Raw genomic sequence first — 18,095 nt, forward strand, 5'->3', positions numbered from 1 at the left:
TTTACATTTAATGAAACCTTCGTGTGTGGTTATCCGCACTCCATGAGATAGAATGCGAATAAATGGTACAAATGTATATTTATGAAAAAAAATAATAAAAATCGAAAAAGGCAGAAAATGTACCCAAAGTCTGGTTTGGCAATTTCTCTAATTCCCAGGCAAGCCCCAAAAGATTTTCAGACGTCAGAGCAATCCCATACATTCATGAACATAACATTTATAGAGTTAGTTATGCATAACTCTTCGAGCCTCTAGTTATCACACTATCTTATATTTTTGTAAGTTATTTCTTTCAGAAAAAAATGACCTTTATATCAATGCAAAGAGATTTAGGAAAAAAATCATTGAAAAAATATCCTAAGGCTCGAGTTTCAGTGATTTCGGGAAGATGGAATTCGATATACAAGAATTCCTTATTTGTATGAGTGGCTTAGGGTCGTCTGATTGTCGAATTTCCATCTGCGTTTGTATTTTACAATAACATATGAATGTAGAATGGTAGATAAAACTAATACGGCCAATGTTCTATTAGATAACATATATACAATTTGGCAGAAATGGAAATTGGTAATAGTGTTAGTAAAAAATTCCAGACCATTCTGCTAAAGAACGAACAAGAACATTAATTCTTTATTGATAACAGATGGAAAAAAGATTCATTCCAGAATTATATCGTACTGAAACGATGGTTATAAATTCATTTATTTGAAGGATTATTTCCATCAGATGATTACAACTTGACGAAATTCATAAGAATTGGATGAAAATTATTTTGCTATTACAACTGTATTATAAGGTTAGACCAACATAATTGACGAGGAATCGCACGGAGCACAGAGTTATCTCAGATCTCCGGGAAATATGAACAAGCGTCGACGATAGATTCGATTACAGTGAATGATATTTATTATAATCTTAATTCAAATACATTCAGTCATTACGCAATGTATGAAAGGGGTTGTCGAGTTGACTTTTACAAGTAAGTTTTTCTGTCTAAATAATAAAACGACCGAGGACAATTGGCTTACTTGCAATACGCTGCACAGTGTAATTGCTTCAATACAACCTTATCTTTGTTTTAACTTAGGCCTCAACAGCCAAACAACCGTATCATTAGCCAGTCAACACCGAAGTTGTGAGTTCGATTACTGCACGTGGCAGCTGAGCTCGACTTAAATCTTAATTGACTAGGATTGTCAATGTTCCTACCATAGGTCGATTGTTTTCTCTATCCACCCATAAAAAGTGACCGGCACACAATAGCACAATAGTGCTGAAACTTGCGTTAACACAAATCAATACATCAATAAATCAATCTTTGTACTGTAGCTACTTGTTTTAATATGAGTGCAATAGGCCTGTAGTAAAAATACCTCATATAAAGCGGGGCTCTATTTGATTTTTCTAACTTTCTTATACGAGCCTAACAAAATCATAAGCTGAGTATCTTTGGTCATTTTGTAATTTCATTTATTATTATACAGTTCAGAATAGAAAGAAAATAAGAGTCCCTTAGTAAGAAAATACCTGTACCAAGTCAGGAATATTGCGTTTGTTGTCCATTCGTGTGATGTGTTTGAGCTTTGGAATTTGCCTTTTGATTAGGGACTTTCCGTTTTGAATTTTCCACATAGTTCATAACTTTTGTGATTTTATTTTTTACCATGGGGAATACAGGAAAGAATGGTCAGTTAACTTTTTTATCATCGAAAGTATCTTCTTGTCATTATCTTAAACGATAAATGTAGTTCACTTAGGAACTTGTTTTAAAATCAATAAAATCAAAATTTTCTGGTAAGACGACGTCAACAGAATTTGGCACTGGCGACGTCCAAATGTGACAACGCACTAGCAATGTCATAACATTAAATCTTATGAATCCGACGTTAACCGATTGTCAATCGTTAATTAAAGATGAATGTCGATTCACAGACTATTTATAGATATTTTTCTAAATGATGATACATTCTGAACATGTTTCAATTATGTTATAACTTATAACCGCCAAGAATTAGCCCAACGGTGTTGATAGTTATCAAAGGTACCTGGATTATAATTTTGTACGCCAGACGCGCGTTTCGTCTACATAAGACTCATCAGTGACGATCATCAAAAGATTTATCAAGCCAAACAAGTACAAAGTTGAAGAGCATTTAGGATCCAAAATTCCAAAAAGTTGTGTTAAATACGGCTAAGGTAATCTATGCCTGGGATAAGAAAATCCTTAGTTTTTCGAAAAATTCAAAGTTTTGTAAACAGGAAATTTATAAAAATGACCACATTATTGATATTCATGTCATATTTTGAATTTTGTGTTTTAAAAATACAAATCAATCATTCAATCAATCTTTTAAAATTTTATTGAGGTGTAAAGGCGTTGCCCGAGGCGCATTTTGTATGAAGCATTTTCAAATGCGGATTATGAATGATTTATTTGCAGCATGAAGGACAGTTTATATTTGTATGTTTGAGGTTTTAATTTTGCCATCTGCTGGGTGAGTTTTTGTTTTCAATTTTCCTCTGAGTTTTTTGTTTGTTTGTTATTTTACTTTTTTCTTTAACATTTTCACATATGTTGCATAATTAATCGCATCCCTTTTATAGCTTTCAAACTAAAATGATCTTTCTCAAAAAACATGTATGCATAGTTGGTAGGTTGATTTTTGTATTCAATTATAAAATGGTACTCAAACTTAGAAACTTATAACCTTTGTCCTATATATGTTACAAACCAAGATAGCAGCAGATATAGTCCATTCAATCTAGCATAAATTTGACCATAACTTTAAGGATTTTAAACTTTAAATCTTTAGCATTATACCCCAAAATACACAGAAAAAAGTCCAACAAAATATAACTCGAGGAAGACTTAATCAAAGAACTCAAATAAATAACAAAAAGAATTAAGACACAGTGTACGGTACCGATTGGAGAGAACTCACAGTTACTGAAAACTTGTTAAAAGACAATAACAATAAATACATTTAACTAATGTATCAAAGATTAAATGTTGTCTGTAACAATGATTTATATGTTGTCTTTCACAGCAATTATACCGTCGAAAAATATTTATTTAAATTCTGTAGACATACATTAGTCTCTATAGTTCAAATTTCTAGTCAAACGTGTCATAAACTTTCGAAATTTGACCTTAACTTTTAACTTGTCAGATTTAGCAAAGGTAATTAAATTTTCCTTTAGAAATAGATAACAAAAGCAGTTTATCATCATATCTGAGATACTCAGCAGTTATAACCAACCACATTCTATGGAAGATGAATATTGTATCTCACGATTCAAGTCGATGTTGAGGTCCAAAGAGGAGTCAACGCATTTCTTTTTCGATTGTTCCTTTTACATATACTATAGTAAAATTTGAATTGTTTACCTGTCTTGCGTCCAGAGGTAAAACGAATTGCAAAAAATGACTAAATATTTTGAAATGTGTTTGATTATAATAAAGGCACAAAGAGGTTCTTTTATAAAAGATGTTAGATAAATAAAACGCACGCACACATAAACGGCACTTCTCCACATCTTTTTTTATTCGTGTCCCTGAATATATATACTCCTTAATATAATGACTTATAACACTATGAGTACATATTTGCTTTAATATATATATATATATATATATATATATAACAAGTCTAAAAGGATACAACATAACCAAAAAACACAATAAAACGAACGATATGTTAGATATTTCGGATAACAGATATCCTTCCTCGGTAATAGAACGATGTCAAATGAATCATGTTAATATATTCAAATTAAGACACTATCAAAATCTTGAAATTTTTACAATTTAAGCGAACATCACAGACGCTGGTACTATTTTAATTTCCAAACACGTGGCAAAGACTACAAAGATATGCCAAATTAAAATAGTTATTTGCGATGTGAACTGGCACAACTCTAAATTTCCAAAGGTGGTGACAGTTAAAAAATCTGCGTGGAAATACAGTCCCAATAAACAGTCCTGACCGATCTAAGCTGGTATAATATTTAAAATATGACAACGGTAGAGCAATTGCAACAGAGACCAATATTCTGTATTTATGGAGAGGATTTTCTATCTTGTATTAATTTGTGTAAATAGGCAAAGTACTTCACATCACTAAGCAGTCTTTAGCAAAAATTGAATAGTTATGCCGTTAAAAAAGAGACTAATGATACAAGGGACATACACAATGCACCATTCGGGAGAAATTGACTACCACATAAAACGAAAGAATAGGACCAGACTAACAATATGAAAATAAGTAGAAATCGTATGATTGCCAATGAGACCGTAAGTTCACAAAAGACAACATTGAAAACTAAAGACTGATCAATATGAACTCCGCCAAAACTAAGGGTGATCTTAGGTGCTCCGGAAGGATAAGCAGATCCTGTTCCAACAGTCACAGTTTAAGCTTCAAATCCAATGTGGGTTATTCATCTGAGCGACTAAGATTAGTGATAACCTTACTCAAATCGTAACAGGGAAAAGGACAGCGCTATCTGAAAAAGTCAACAGCGCAAAGGGAATAATTATAAGAATTGAATGATGTATTCTCTAAACCATCAATCAAGGAAGCAAAACATACGTTATATATAATATATGAGTGCACTTACCCAACAGGGTATTTACTAAATAGTAAAAACCACCTCAAATTAACTATACCTGGGGAGTTTCAACATTAATTTAAAAACAATTATGAAAGTTTATGGACTGGAAACATATATATAATATACTAAAATCTAATGATAGTTGAAATCATTGAAATATGACATAAAGTTAAAGATGTATTTAATGTTAGAGCGATGGAAACATTTAAAGTTGAAGTCGTAATTCAAAACTTATCAGTGCTTTATAGATATTCTTTGATTACTTAAACTGTACTGTCAATGACAAGAGCATTACGGAATATTTACAATAATCTAAACACATTATTACTCTTGACCTCGGTACATACAAACAATTGAACGTCAACTAAATGAAAATGAACTATGTGTCGGGAAGGACAATATTATGAAGTTGCAATCAATTGAAATATTCCGGTCATAACAATTCTATTTTCAATACGACATGAACATCCTTATTAGAATTATGCATAATGCTGAACATGATCTTGCGGAGACCTTCTTCTCTGGAAACCTATAAATATATATCGAGAAAGTGGAAGAAACTCATGATAATTTAATCAGATATTAAAGTTCATAAATTTGTGTTTATAAATTTGAAAAAAAAAAAAAAACAACACATCAGTGTATTACATATTAGATATAAGAAGATGTGGTATGAGTGCAACTCTCTATCCAAGTCACAATTTATAAAAGTAAACCATTATAGGTCACAGTACGGTTTTCAACACGGAGCTTTGGTTCACATTGCACAGCAAGCTATAAATGGTTACAACATTACTAGTGTAAAATCATTTAAACGGGAAAACCAACGGTCTGATCTATAAGTTTATCAAATATGTTTATGAATTATAAAAAAAATCAGTCATCATTATTATTTTTACGATTGAATATCTTGGCCCGAGAACACAGTTATTTCGTACTGCATTTCTTTTAGACAATAAATTCAAATTTAAAAAAATCGCACCTGCTCTATCTCGAAAAGATTTTTACAGTTTAGTGAACTACTAGTGGGACAAAATATATCCAAATTTTAGAAACTTCTACCAGCTCTAACTCAACATATTGTCATTATTGATAATAGTGTTTTAAGGGGGTGTAAAATTCAGTTTGACAGCTTAAGACGTATTAAGATTTGACCTTTTTTTAACTGGACTAAATCACTACTTAACATAAGGATTCCGGCGGCACCCAATTTTTTTTAACATGTAATTTTATCCCCCTACTTAATATTTTAATGCATTTAATATCAAGAAATGAATTGGAAAAGTGTATCTAATAAAAAAAAATGCAAGTTATACACTGTTCACACTATGGACTATAAACTGTGTCCTTGGACCTCTTGTCTTAATACTAACAAACTTACATTGCTTTGCCTTACAATAGTAGTAAGAGTGTTATCCTCAGCTAGTCAATTTGTATACAACAGATAAAATAGTACAAATAATCTTAGCACATCCGAATACATTATACTGATTCAAATATACCTTTTTTAACATACGACATAAATTAATCAACAGTTACTGGTCCTGATATGAAATATTTGCCACTGAAAGTTTAGGAACTACAAAACTATAAAATGTTGCTGTTTTTCCCAGCGTTTACAAATTGATTATACATGCAAAAATAACTTACTGCGACCTCAGACTGAGACATAATCAAGTAACCTTCCGCATGATTGCCACTCAGAAAGAATACATGTATAATGTATATAATATATAATATAATATTGTAAGTTTTTGTAATTTATTGCTAAAAATATAGAAATTCATCAATTATGTTAAAAAGAAATCAAATATAATTTAAATATTATATTGTAAAAGAATACATGCATTTGAAACAATATTGTAAAACATTGAGTGAACATCTTATAATTTCCCCAGAAACCGTAACAATTAAGACAAATTGAACGTACCTTTGATGAAGAAAACGGATTCAATCCTGTTTATCAAAGTACAAAACACTTAACCACTATCAAGTATCTTTCTATATTCAACAGATTTCATTAAATATGAAAGTATCAAAGGAAAGCGTTTGGACGATAAGGTGTAATAAAGGCGTGTTTATATCTGTCAATGACGAAGCTTTAGTCGAGTATCGCGGAAGGTAAACTGTATTGATTTATAGAGTGATTAGGATCTGCAAACCGAGAATTTAATTGCAATAATGTATATCAAGACATGCTGGTGTTTAGTTAAATGTTTGAAAAAATATTTCACAAGAGAGGCAAGTTTTTACAAACGCCATTTCCGCATACGATAAAATTAAAAGGATGATTGTTCGCTTCAGATGACTCCTGTATTCATAGTGTTGTAATATCCATAATGCTGGCAATGACCAAATTCTGATTGAGATAAATACGCCGATAGCATATTACAGAATAGATGTCAGACAAATGAAGTTATCAGAATATAAACACATCAATGTTCAATATGTTTGATTACATTTATTGTCAATTACATTTATTTGATTTGTTGTAATTAAGATATCCTTATCAAGAAATCAAATAGTTTTCTTGTTGACATTCATTACTCTTTACGTATTATATTAAATTTTTACGTTTGGGATATTAATTCTTGTGATTTTAAATGTCCCTAAAACTATTCAAATATTTAGTTTTGATATTGCTGTTGTATCTAAAAGTTTTGGAGCGATGAATGCGATATCTGAAAGTGTCCTGGTAGGGAGAACTGGATTATTATTTTGTATTGGTTGACCGTACGACCTTCTTGTTTTATTTCAGGGTTACATTTTGACAATGATGCCTCCTTTACATTGATAAATGGACAGGAATAAACAAATTTTCAATAAACTAAAGATTTTTCAAAATCCATTATACAAACAGTGATGTCTTTTCAAGCCAACAATGCGATTAAATTGAGAAAACAAAATATCGAAAAATTTTGCGGCATTCTGATAGCATCCAAAACAAAATTTGTTTACAATTGCACTAGTTGTTAAATTGATAATAATGATATAAATGATAAAAAAAAAATCACTTAAAAATACAATAATCAAAATTTGAACTAGACATGATTGCATATTTTATGACAACTTGGTTGAAAAATGGTAGTTATTCAAACAAATTCAGAGGTTTATATGTCGATGCGAAGAATTTATTTATTAGTGTACGATCATGGCAGTTCTTATAAGTCTATACTGAGAGCCGTGGCGTAGTGGTTAGTGCATCGGACTACTAACACAAAGGTTCCTGGTTCGATTCCCGTTCGGGATGAACATTTCAGGGACTAAATGGTTTTGAGGAAACGATGATAGTGCGTCGGAAGGGGACGATAAATAGCTGACCCGTGTTAAGAGAGAGTCATATCTCTTGCACGTTACACCCTTGTAGATTTCGAAAAAGAGCAGGCTAATGCCGCTACAAGGCAGCACTCGCACCCGCAATGTGAAAAGGGATTAATATAAGTTGAAAAACTTGTTTCCCAATCCACTATAAATAAATATGTTTAATCTAAAACTATACGTACTATAATTCAAAACGAAAAATGAAAAGTACATCGAAACTATAACAATTACATGATTGTCCCATGTTAACTACTGATGTCTTTAGTTTGATATATCGAGTAAACAGTATTTTGCTTTTATATATTACGTAAATAAGTTTCAACTATTACACTCGGGACATTTATATGAACGCGAAGCTAAGCGAATAAACGGAGAAAAGAAATGAAATTAGCTATAACTTTGTGTATATATTTTATGCAACCTCATAGAATGTAAGAATGGATAACAATTGCATTATTGCTATTCATTAAGCGTGTTTAATAATTTTGATTATATATATAAAATGTTTATGCAATAACAACCGCGCGTCTGGCGTATCAAATTATGTGCAATAACAACCGCGCGTCTGGCGTACCAAAGTATTAGCCTAGTATCTTTGATGAGTTTTATTGATTTTTTTACTAAATAATTAGAAACATGAAAGAAGTTATGAAGCATTAAATTACACACTTTCCCATTAGGCGAATTTAGGATTATAGAATGTACCAATTGTTAACAATGGATGTTGTCTTAATGTTTTTAAAGTGACATTTTTATATGCTTATACATAATGGTCATAACATTTCTAAAGAAAGGACCGAAATACCGTCCTCCATCTATAATAGATTGGAAACAGTGTCGTCAGGTTATTAAAGACGCTCTGTCTGCCTACTGTAACAATTGGTGCAAATGTGAAAAATCTAATAAAAAATCTTTAGACAGCTATTTGAATAAAATTATGAATACTGTTAATATTCGAACATCTCATTTAGAAAACAATTCTGAAATTAATAATCGGATCCACGATATTCCCATTTCTAGAATTGAAAATAAACTCAAGGTACTCGCAGAGCGGTTTGTGTTCGTACAGACAGACAAGGCAGCCAATAATGTATTGGTGGTGTGACGCATAAACTACACGGAAATTCTTCAAAATGAAATTATCAATTACTCTACATTCAGGTCCGTGCGCACCACATAGAGTCAAATCGTTAACAAACATACCACTAACTACATCCCTTACTACTATCAAAGAACTGGTTATTAACTTTTGTAATAAAGCTTATGAAAAATAATGGTATTAATTATCTTTGGAGTGTTAAAAATTCTTTAGAGGTTTTAGATAAAAATATATGCTTTTGATGGTCCTTACAATTCTGTTGCATTGAGTTATGATTTTTCTACTCTGTACACTACACTTCCACACAATCTTATAAAGAAAAAGTTTTTATATTTGATAAAATGGTCTTTCTAAAAATCTCATTGTAATTTTATTTGCTGTAACTCGTTTGAAGCCTTTTTCTGTAACGAAAAAAGAAAGTATGCTAGATACCCTTACTGGAAATGTGAGGATATGATTGAAGCTTTAAATTTTCTGCTAGATAAAATTTATGTACGTTTCGGCGATAAAGTGTATCGTAGGGTAGTAGGTATTCCTATGGGCACTAACTATGCTCCTTTAATAGTAGATTTATTTCTATATTGCTATGAATCTCAATTTATGACCAAACTCAGTAAAGACCCGTCATTGTTATATTTGGTTGATACATTCAACAATACCAATCGTTATCTGGATGATACGTTTTCGTTAAATAATTTAGAGTTCTCTAAATATACTTCTAAAATTTACCCAAAAGAACTTACTTTAACTAAATCTAACATGAACAGTAGCAGTTGCTCTTTTTTAAATTTAGACATTTCAATTTCTGACGGGAAACTACATGTACATACTAAACTCTTGGATTGCATGCTTTAATATTTTAACTGAAAACAAACTTATAAGTAAGGTTTATCGTACTAATATTGTAATTATAGATCTCTAAATATAGTTTACATTGGCATTAATATCGATTTTGTCATTAGCAAATTAAAACATAACTAAATTGTACCTTCTTTTGAGGCGGGATGTATAGAGACACACACACGTTATTTCTTTTTTATCTCTAAAGAAGTAGCTCCTCACTATCCTACTACATGTCGATATATTTATTTTTGGCATTGCACAAGTCATGTCTTCTCTGACTTTTCATGACGTTAAAATACTAAATCCCTGGGATGTGTTTCAGTTGATTTTAGTCTCTGATGCATGATTTTTTTATTATTGTTTTTGGCTTTTAACTAGCTGTCAGTAACTGCGATTACTCTCAAATCGAACTTTCTTGTCAATTCGACCTGTTGATACTATTTGTAATGCTTTTTTGTTATTTTATATTAATATGGATATTGTCTATACACCAGCTTTGATTATTTGGAATATCTACTATTTTTCACTTCTTCGTACTAAATTTGTATAAACTTCAAGATTATTCTACTTAAATCTGTACAGGAAGTTTTAGCTAACTCTAATTGTATAGTTTTATTGTTGACATTCACCCCATATGTTTTCCCGTTTGAATGGTTTTACACTAGTAATTTTGGGGCCCTTTAAAGCTTGTTGTTCGGTGTTAGCCAAGGCTCCGTGTTGAAGGCCGTACATTGACCTATAATGGTTTACTTTTATAAATTGTTATTTGGATGGAGAGTTGTCTCATTGGCACTCACATCACATCTTCTTATATCTATAATGGGGAATCACTAGATATGACTCGTCAACGTGTTTTGTAAAAGTCACACGGAACGGTCTCTCCCAAACTGTTTTGAAGTGACACAATTCATATTGAATATAAATATGGGATTTCGAACCTCTTTTTGTCTGAATAATTTCTTAATCTATCGATGAGGAAATTAATAAAATTTGTAAACAGGCATGATAATATCGAATCACTGACTACTGAGGTGGTGACACCATACGGATCTAACAGTAAACCAACAGCTTTACCGATCCTGTCCTTAGCGAAAAAATATTTCGTATATTTCTTAGACTAGCATTCATTAGGAACGCCTAAACATTTGAAAGCCAGAAATGTTTTTAAAATTACTTAAAAACATAATGAGGTTTATAACCAGAAGGGACGTAAAACTCTAGTCATTTTCCTTTACGACCAATTGTGATTAAGGTAGTTGGATAATTCATCAACGGTAAATTTTAGACAAACATGCAATTTAACGTTTTCCAGCACAGAAGTACAAACTTATGCTTTTACAGTCTTCTGCTTTCTTGGCTTCTTGTATGTTATATATATTACGACTAGAATAATTAGTTAGCTGCTTGTATGTTATATCTTACAACTAGAATGATTGGTTAGCTGCTTGTAAGGTATATCTTACAACTAGAATGATTGGTTAGCTGCTTGTATGTTATGTATTACGACTAGAATAATTAGTTAGCTGCTTGTATGTTATATCTTACAACTAGAATGATTGGTTAGCTGCTCGTAAGTTATACATGTAGTTTACGACTGTTATTATTCGTTAGCTGCTGGTACGTTCAATTTTGCGATTAGAATAATTCTTTTACTGCTTGTATGTTATATCTTACGACTAGAATAATTAGTTAATATCATTTTACTTGTTAAATTTATTCGATACGGTCTGTAATGCTGACTTACTAATGAGACATATTTATAGCAACGACAGAATTGCGGGATACAGTCATGGTAAAGAGTTCACATGGAGAGAATCGTTAGATTATAAACTACAGATGATATCCCGAAGTATCTTACACAAGGGAAGACTTTTAAGGAAATTATTTCTTTACACAGATAACGTACAATTACAAAAAGGAGTTAATGAGGACAGATCCGTGGGATTCTCCTAGATAAAACAAAGGCAGAGCCATGGGGTGTTCAAAGATATTATGTAGAAGATACATTGGTATGTTTGATTTTATGTCTGATTTTCATCTTCATCTACCTTGCAGCTGTCGAAATAAAGAGATAAGATTTATATCAAAAAATAAATTTACAAATGCATAATTAATCTATCATAGACAAAGAGCCACATAAAAGCTGTTTTTTTTTTTTAGATGAAAAAGATTATAGACTGAGTGGAATATAATTTAGCTGTCTGTTGAATTCAAACTTTAAAAAGTCATAGAAGGAAAACACGGATTTGAGATAATCTACCGATCAGTCAAAAATCCATGAAATTTCTTTAAGTGACATAAGACGTACACTCTGTTGGTATACCGGAAGCTCTTACTACACATGAGACCTGATTATCATGTAAGGTGTTGGATTAACTGTAATACGTTTGATTTATTAGATACATTTAAAGTTAAAAAATACATTTCTCTTGTGTCATAAAAATACTAGAAAGTGATAGATATAAATTTCCCAATAGAACTTTAAAGGTCGAAAACACTATTAAATCCATTTAGATTATATACAATGTTTTGATACAGCTTTTTGTGGACTTCCCTAGGGTGTCATCTCACTTATATTGGCACATATATAACTGTTCTTGTGGAATTCAGTTGAATATATTTTTGTTAATAAATTTAGACGGTGATATCTGATTAAGAGCCATGATCATCTCTAGGTTATCGGCTCGTTGATTAACCTCAAGTACTCGTACATTTTTGTCGTTCATTGTTGGTATATCCAATTTCGATGCCGAGTCTCGGACTTCAAAATTCGATAACTTAACTATATAGATTGGATCAATCCGATAATCACCTGGTTTCAATGTGAGAATTATAGATTATCGTTGGTCATCTCAGAGAGATTGATTTTTTTTTTGCTGGAGCCGGTATAGTGAAAGTGTGAAAAGTAATCGAGTTGAGGTGACCAATGATAATCTGTTTTTCACCATTTTATGACGGTATAAAATTCATTGACAACGGCATTTGAGCCCTTAGTGTCTAGTGATAATTTTTCATAACACTCTACTGTGCTTTGAAAAGAAATTATCAACCAGTAAGATCAACGGATAATTTCGTGAAATAGCGATAATCTACATATAGCGCACATTTCTCCGTTTTATTTTTGACTAGTTTATCTTATACAACTTCGAATTTAATAGCATTTCAATCAGAGATGGGTCCGATTACTTTCAATGTAATTGATTAAATTACAATTACTTTGTCATTTGTACGATTAAATTAAATTAATGATTACATCATTTCTGAAAGTATCTGATTAAATTAATGATTACATTGACAAAGTAATCATGATTACATCTGATTACAATGAATTTAAAAACAAAACATTTTGAATGATGTGAATGAATAAATGTTCAATATAACTATAGCATTTTTGAGAAAGTATTTCATTCGGTTCAATTATAAAATGATAACTTTAAATTAAACTTCATTTTTTTAAATAAACACCAAATTTCATTACACTTTATCACCAATGATCTCTGAATTATTTTGAATGGAATTTAATAAAGATATATCATAATCAAGAGTTTTTTGTTTGTCTTCTGACCGCTCTTTCATAATTTATATGTATTCCAAGTTGCAGTTTATGGAAGTTTAAATATGGATGAAATAAAGTTACCAGTTAAAACTATGTTAAATTTTAATAGAAATGTTAAATCAAATTGTAAACAATATGTAAGTACTAAAAATCATTGCATTTTACATGTCCAGTCCAAATACAAAAAAAAATTAAACAACATATTTGTCCAACTTTTAATTAATGTGCTAATTAGATAAATTTTCATGTCTGATTTATCTTTTATCATATATATTTCTCTACAGCTATACTCAATTGGTTATTGCAATAAAAACAAACATTAATTAGTCTCCTACCTGTCAATTCAAAGTTGACAAAAATCACAAAAATTAACAAAAGATTATAATTCAGGGTTAAAGAAAAGTATACTTGAATATATAACAGTTATTATCAAAAATTAATATGAAGATCATTATAAAACGATGAATATACATGTATGTACAATATCTTTTACCAAAAAGATATATAATTGTATTATATGTCTCTGCTTAGGCTAATGATGACTTTTCAGTACTGTAACTTTATTTTTTACTGAAGTAGATATGCTTGAAGTAACCAAACCATTTTAGTATGTTTAAAATTTATCATATATATAACAAAGAGGTTCATTTAATGACCAAAAACACAATTTTAGATTTTTTTCATTGTAATCAGAATGTAATCAAAAAGTAATCATGATTACAGGGTATTTTGAAAAGTAATTGATTAAATTAAATTACATGTAATCAGATTTTTGGCGGATTAATCGTTACACTGATTACTTGAAAAATAGTCATCAATTACAGCTGATTAACGATTACAATTACAATTACCCCAAGTCTGATTTCAATTTGTGAAACATTTCCCTCAAACGCAGCCACTGAAATTGTATTGCATCATAATGAATCTTCTCTACTATTGTTTTGAATGTATCTCTAATTGAATGTTAATAAATATTTAAAATTCTTCGCAAATAATTATGTCCTATATATTTCAACAAAATCTACATTTGGTATATGAAGACTTACTTTTACATGAAGTCATGTTTGTTCTCAAATAGAATAATCATCCTTTGTAATGCACTAACAGTCATTATAGCTCTTATTTGTAATAGTACTAAAGATCGTTTTTATGTATAAACGTTTGAAATTGACAATTTTACAACTGAATGCGATTACACTTGCTGATCAATATTAATACAAAGTCTACACTTTTGATCTCTTTATTGAATAAAGTATGAATAAGAAATAAAATGACTAAATAACAGCCCATTTTGTAACATGTTTCCTCAATAGATATCAATCGTATTTACTGAACTCTGTGGCTATCGTTCATAACTGAGTGAGTTTGATATATATGTTGACATATGTATAAACTTTCTGGTTAATTCGAAGTTCATGTATTTGTTCCCACCTGCTGGTTATTCAAATTAATTTCTTGTTTGAGTTTATTATACTCTAAAGCAGCATACACAGTTACACCGAAGTCGCTAAGCAAAGTAAATAATGAACACAATTTTAGTCTTACTCAGCATTTAATAATGACATATAATGAAAAGCATAAAACTAAAAATAAATAAAAGTCATCAACGATGAAAAAGTTTATGTTATACAAACTCTTGTACTCCATGTACAATGTATACGGTGCTGTTAACATTGAAAAAAATAATGATTCCAGGAATAAGTTTTTTAGCAAGCCTTAAGGCTAGACTTTAAACGACCATACGAAGTCAGAAATCTGATGGATCTGAATTCTAACATGTTTATGGTGACATTCTTGACTTGTGAGTACCATACTATATCGCCGATATAAAAATAACCTTATTTTGAAAGAATCATTGCTATTTTTTTTTCACTTTCACGGACAAATAATTGCTCTTCAAGTATTATCCGGTTGATTTAATTTGTGTTATGACAATAAAACCTCGTGTACTGGAATATCTACTAAAGTATCTTGTTTAGTGGTCACCAATCCAGTATGATGCTCTGATTTATTAGATTTCCACTGTTTTCATTCAACCTTTTTTCCTGATGAATTTATACAAGACCGAATAATTTCATTATGAAAAAGCTTGTAATATTATTTGATGTTATGTGGAACCCCATAAGTCTAAGTAATAAAACAGAAGTATGGTATCTGGTAGACAATTGATGGATTGCGTCTGCTTTTTAGGTGTTGAAAGGAAATCAAACAATATATTCGTTTATGATTAAATTCAAAGAATAAAATATAAAACATATTTAATTAATTACTATAATCTAATTCAGAAAAGAGTTATGGATAAATAAATATACTACTTCAAACCTAATGAACCATTTGAAATAAAACAACTATTATATTTCCCAACCTTAATTCGCTTATCTCACGAGAATTTCATTGGACTCATTTTTTATATAGGCATTAGACGATACAAAAGAAGCATTGTCAAAACAACGACAACTAAATAATGTTGATAGCATAACAACGACAACTATATAATGTTGATAGCATAACAAAAACTCATAATACGAGATCTGACTGCAACATTGTTAAAAATCATGTAAGTGCACACAACACGATGCTTCTGTTTACACGTTTTACACGTGACGGGATGATTTTACACGTGACGGAATGATTTTATTGTCAGGTTTATATTCTACATCCAGCATTATTTCATTGTCAGCACTATTTGAGCATCATCTACTGATATTTCGTATTAATTCAATACTTGATGTGTTTTGTTAGTTAGAATATTTTCATTGATTTATACTTCGATAGTCCTCATTGATAAAACTACGTTCTTTGCCTATGTAAACTCTACGTCGATTTCATTGTGATATATGCATGCGCAATATCATTTAGTTTCAGCTACATCGTTGGGAATCAAAAGAATAAGACTCATTTTTCTAGAAATAAACATGGTGTCTTTATCTTTAATCTGATGAACTCTACTTGCACCGGGTCTAGAAAACTGGGGACTAAGTTCAACAAGGGCTATCAAGAATCTGACATTTACACTAAATGACTTTAGGACATATACATAAATATAAAAATATTGACATTACGAGGTTTTTGATTTGGTACTTGATAGCGTTGCTTATCGTTTTGTTTCTCTTTGTTGTACGTGTACGGTTTTTAGCTTTATTTTTGTTATCTACTAAAACGTAATTATAATCAGGGTTAATGGCTTCTTTGTACTTAGTTTTAATGTACGTTCTTTTATGTTTGGCAATTGTCTTTTGTTTTAAATTAAAAGTCATCTACAGAATATGATAGCAATGAAATATCTCTGTTTCTGTTAAATTTATGTGAAACCTTTTAGTTAATTTTTGTTTATATCCGAACCTTTCGTACAAAATTTAGTTTTTTTGAAATTAGCATCTCGAAAGACTCTTTAGGCTTTTGCAGAAAAGTGTCACAATACGTAATAATTTAGTTCAGCATGTAATCGCTTTGCTCTATTCTTGTATTTCGCAAATGTTTAAGATTGTCTGTAAAGGCGCTTAAACATGATATTTTAAAATTAGAATGTTTGTCATGAATTATTCATAAATGACTCTCAAAGAACTTTAAGGGGATTACAAAGGATTTACATACATATATGTTTTCTGGTAAATGAGATTACTTTTTTTCACTTCATTTATTTAAAAAATATAAACCATAAATACACACAAATAATGTATAGATACTACAACCAGTAGCTTGCGTTGGAAAGATTCTGTTGACTGGCGAGTTATGGTTATGTATGTAGTGGTGTTGTTCCTTTTTTTTTTATCGTCGTACAAAACCTAAGCACGAAGAACAAATGTTTGTCAATTATTATAGCTAACAGTAAAAGCAATATAGCTTATCATATGGTTCATCGGGTATATACATTTATAAACATGTTTACATTTGGGAGAAAATTAAGACATGCCGTTTGAATTTTGATTATTACCAGTAACACGTAGACAATACATAAAATTACAGAGAAAAAGAGATTTTCTTTTGCATAGCATTTGTTTGTTAATATTTTATTGATAAGTAAAGAACTTGTAATTTACAACTGCAAGTGCACCTTCAATATAATAAAGAATTATTAACAAATATGTTATGCGTCATTAAATGAATTGATCAAAAACAGATAAGTGATGTATAAAGAAGCTAGACTAAAGGATCAAAGACTCTTCGTAGATAAAATTGAAAGTTTGTAGCAAAATTTAAATATTTGATAATTCGAAAAATATTAACAAAATTAAACTGTCAATTGTTCTTGAACAATTGAGAGGTCTTTCCTTTTGTAATGTAAAATACATGTTCAAATAGACGTAGAATGTATTGAAAAGCTTTAAAACACACTGAAAAACCTTTAAATAAGGTTAAAAACACCAAATTCGCTATATGGGACATGACCTTGACCTTTGACCTTTTGACCTTTGTCAAGGTCATTAGTCCCCAATGTCATTGCCGAAGACCCCATGGGTCTAGGACCTTTGGTTATATAGTAAAAGATGATTTTGTCTTTCCAGAAACCTAAAACAGGTGTTATGCCCCTTAAAAAAAGGTCAAATCTCTTCGGTCAAAATGTAACAAAGTTGTGCCGTAATGACCCAAACATTTTCCACTATTTAAAACTTCTGTAAGTATAATGGTTTTTGAGTTGTTCTGATAACAAGGTGTTAGGTC

The 18,095-nt window shown here is 30.5% G+C and overlaps 1 protein-coding gene across 2 annotated transcripts in view; it reads right to left on the reverse strand.

The window, feature by feature from the left end:
- The window catches only part of LOC143065371 (calcitonin gene-related peptide type 1 receptor-like), a 29,097-nt gene extending 22,185 nt beyond the window's left edge, over positions 1–6,912 (reverse strand). For both annotated transcript variants that reach the window (XM_076238906.1, XM_076238905.1), the window contains exon 1: positions 6,545–6,912. The gene's annotated coding sequence lies outside the window, so the exon portion shown is untranslated. The remainder of the gene's footprint in view (positions 1–6,544) is intronic.
- Positions 6,913–18,095: the final 11,183 nt, after the last annotated feature.

The sequence above is a fragment of the Mytilus galloprovincialis genome, chromosome 2 (assembly GCF_965363235.1).
Source record: "Mytilus galloprovincialis chromosome 2, xbMytGall1.hap1.1, whole genome shotgun sequence".
Lineage (NCBI taxonomy): Eukaryota > Metazoa > Mollusca > Bivalvia > Mytilida > Mytilidae > Mytilus > Mytilus galloprovincialis.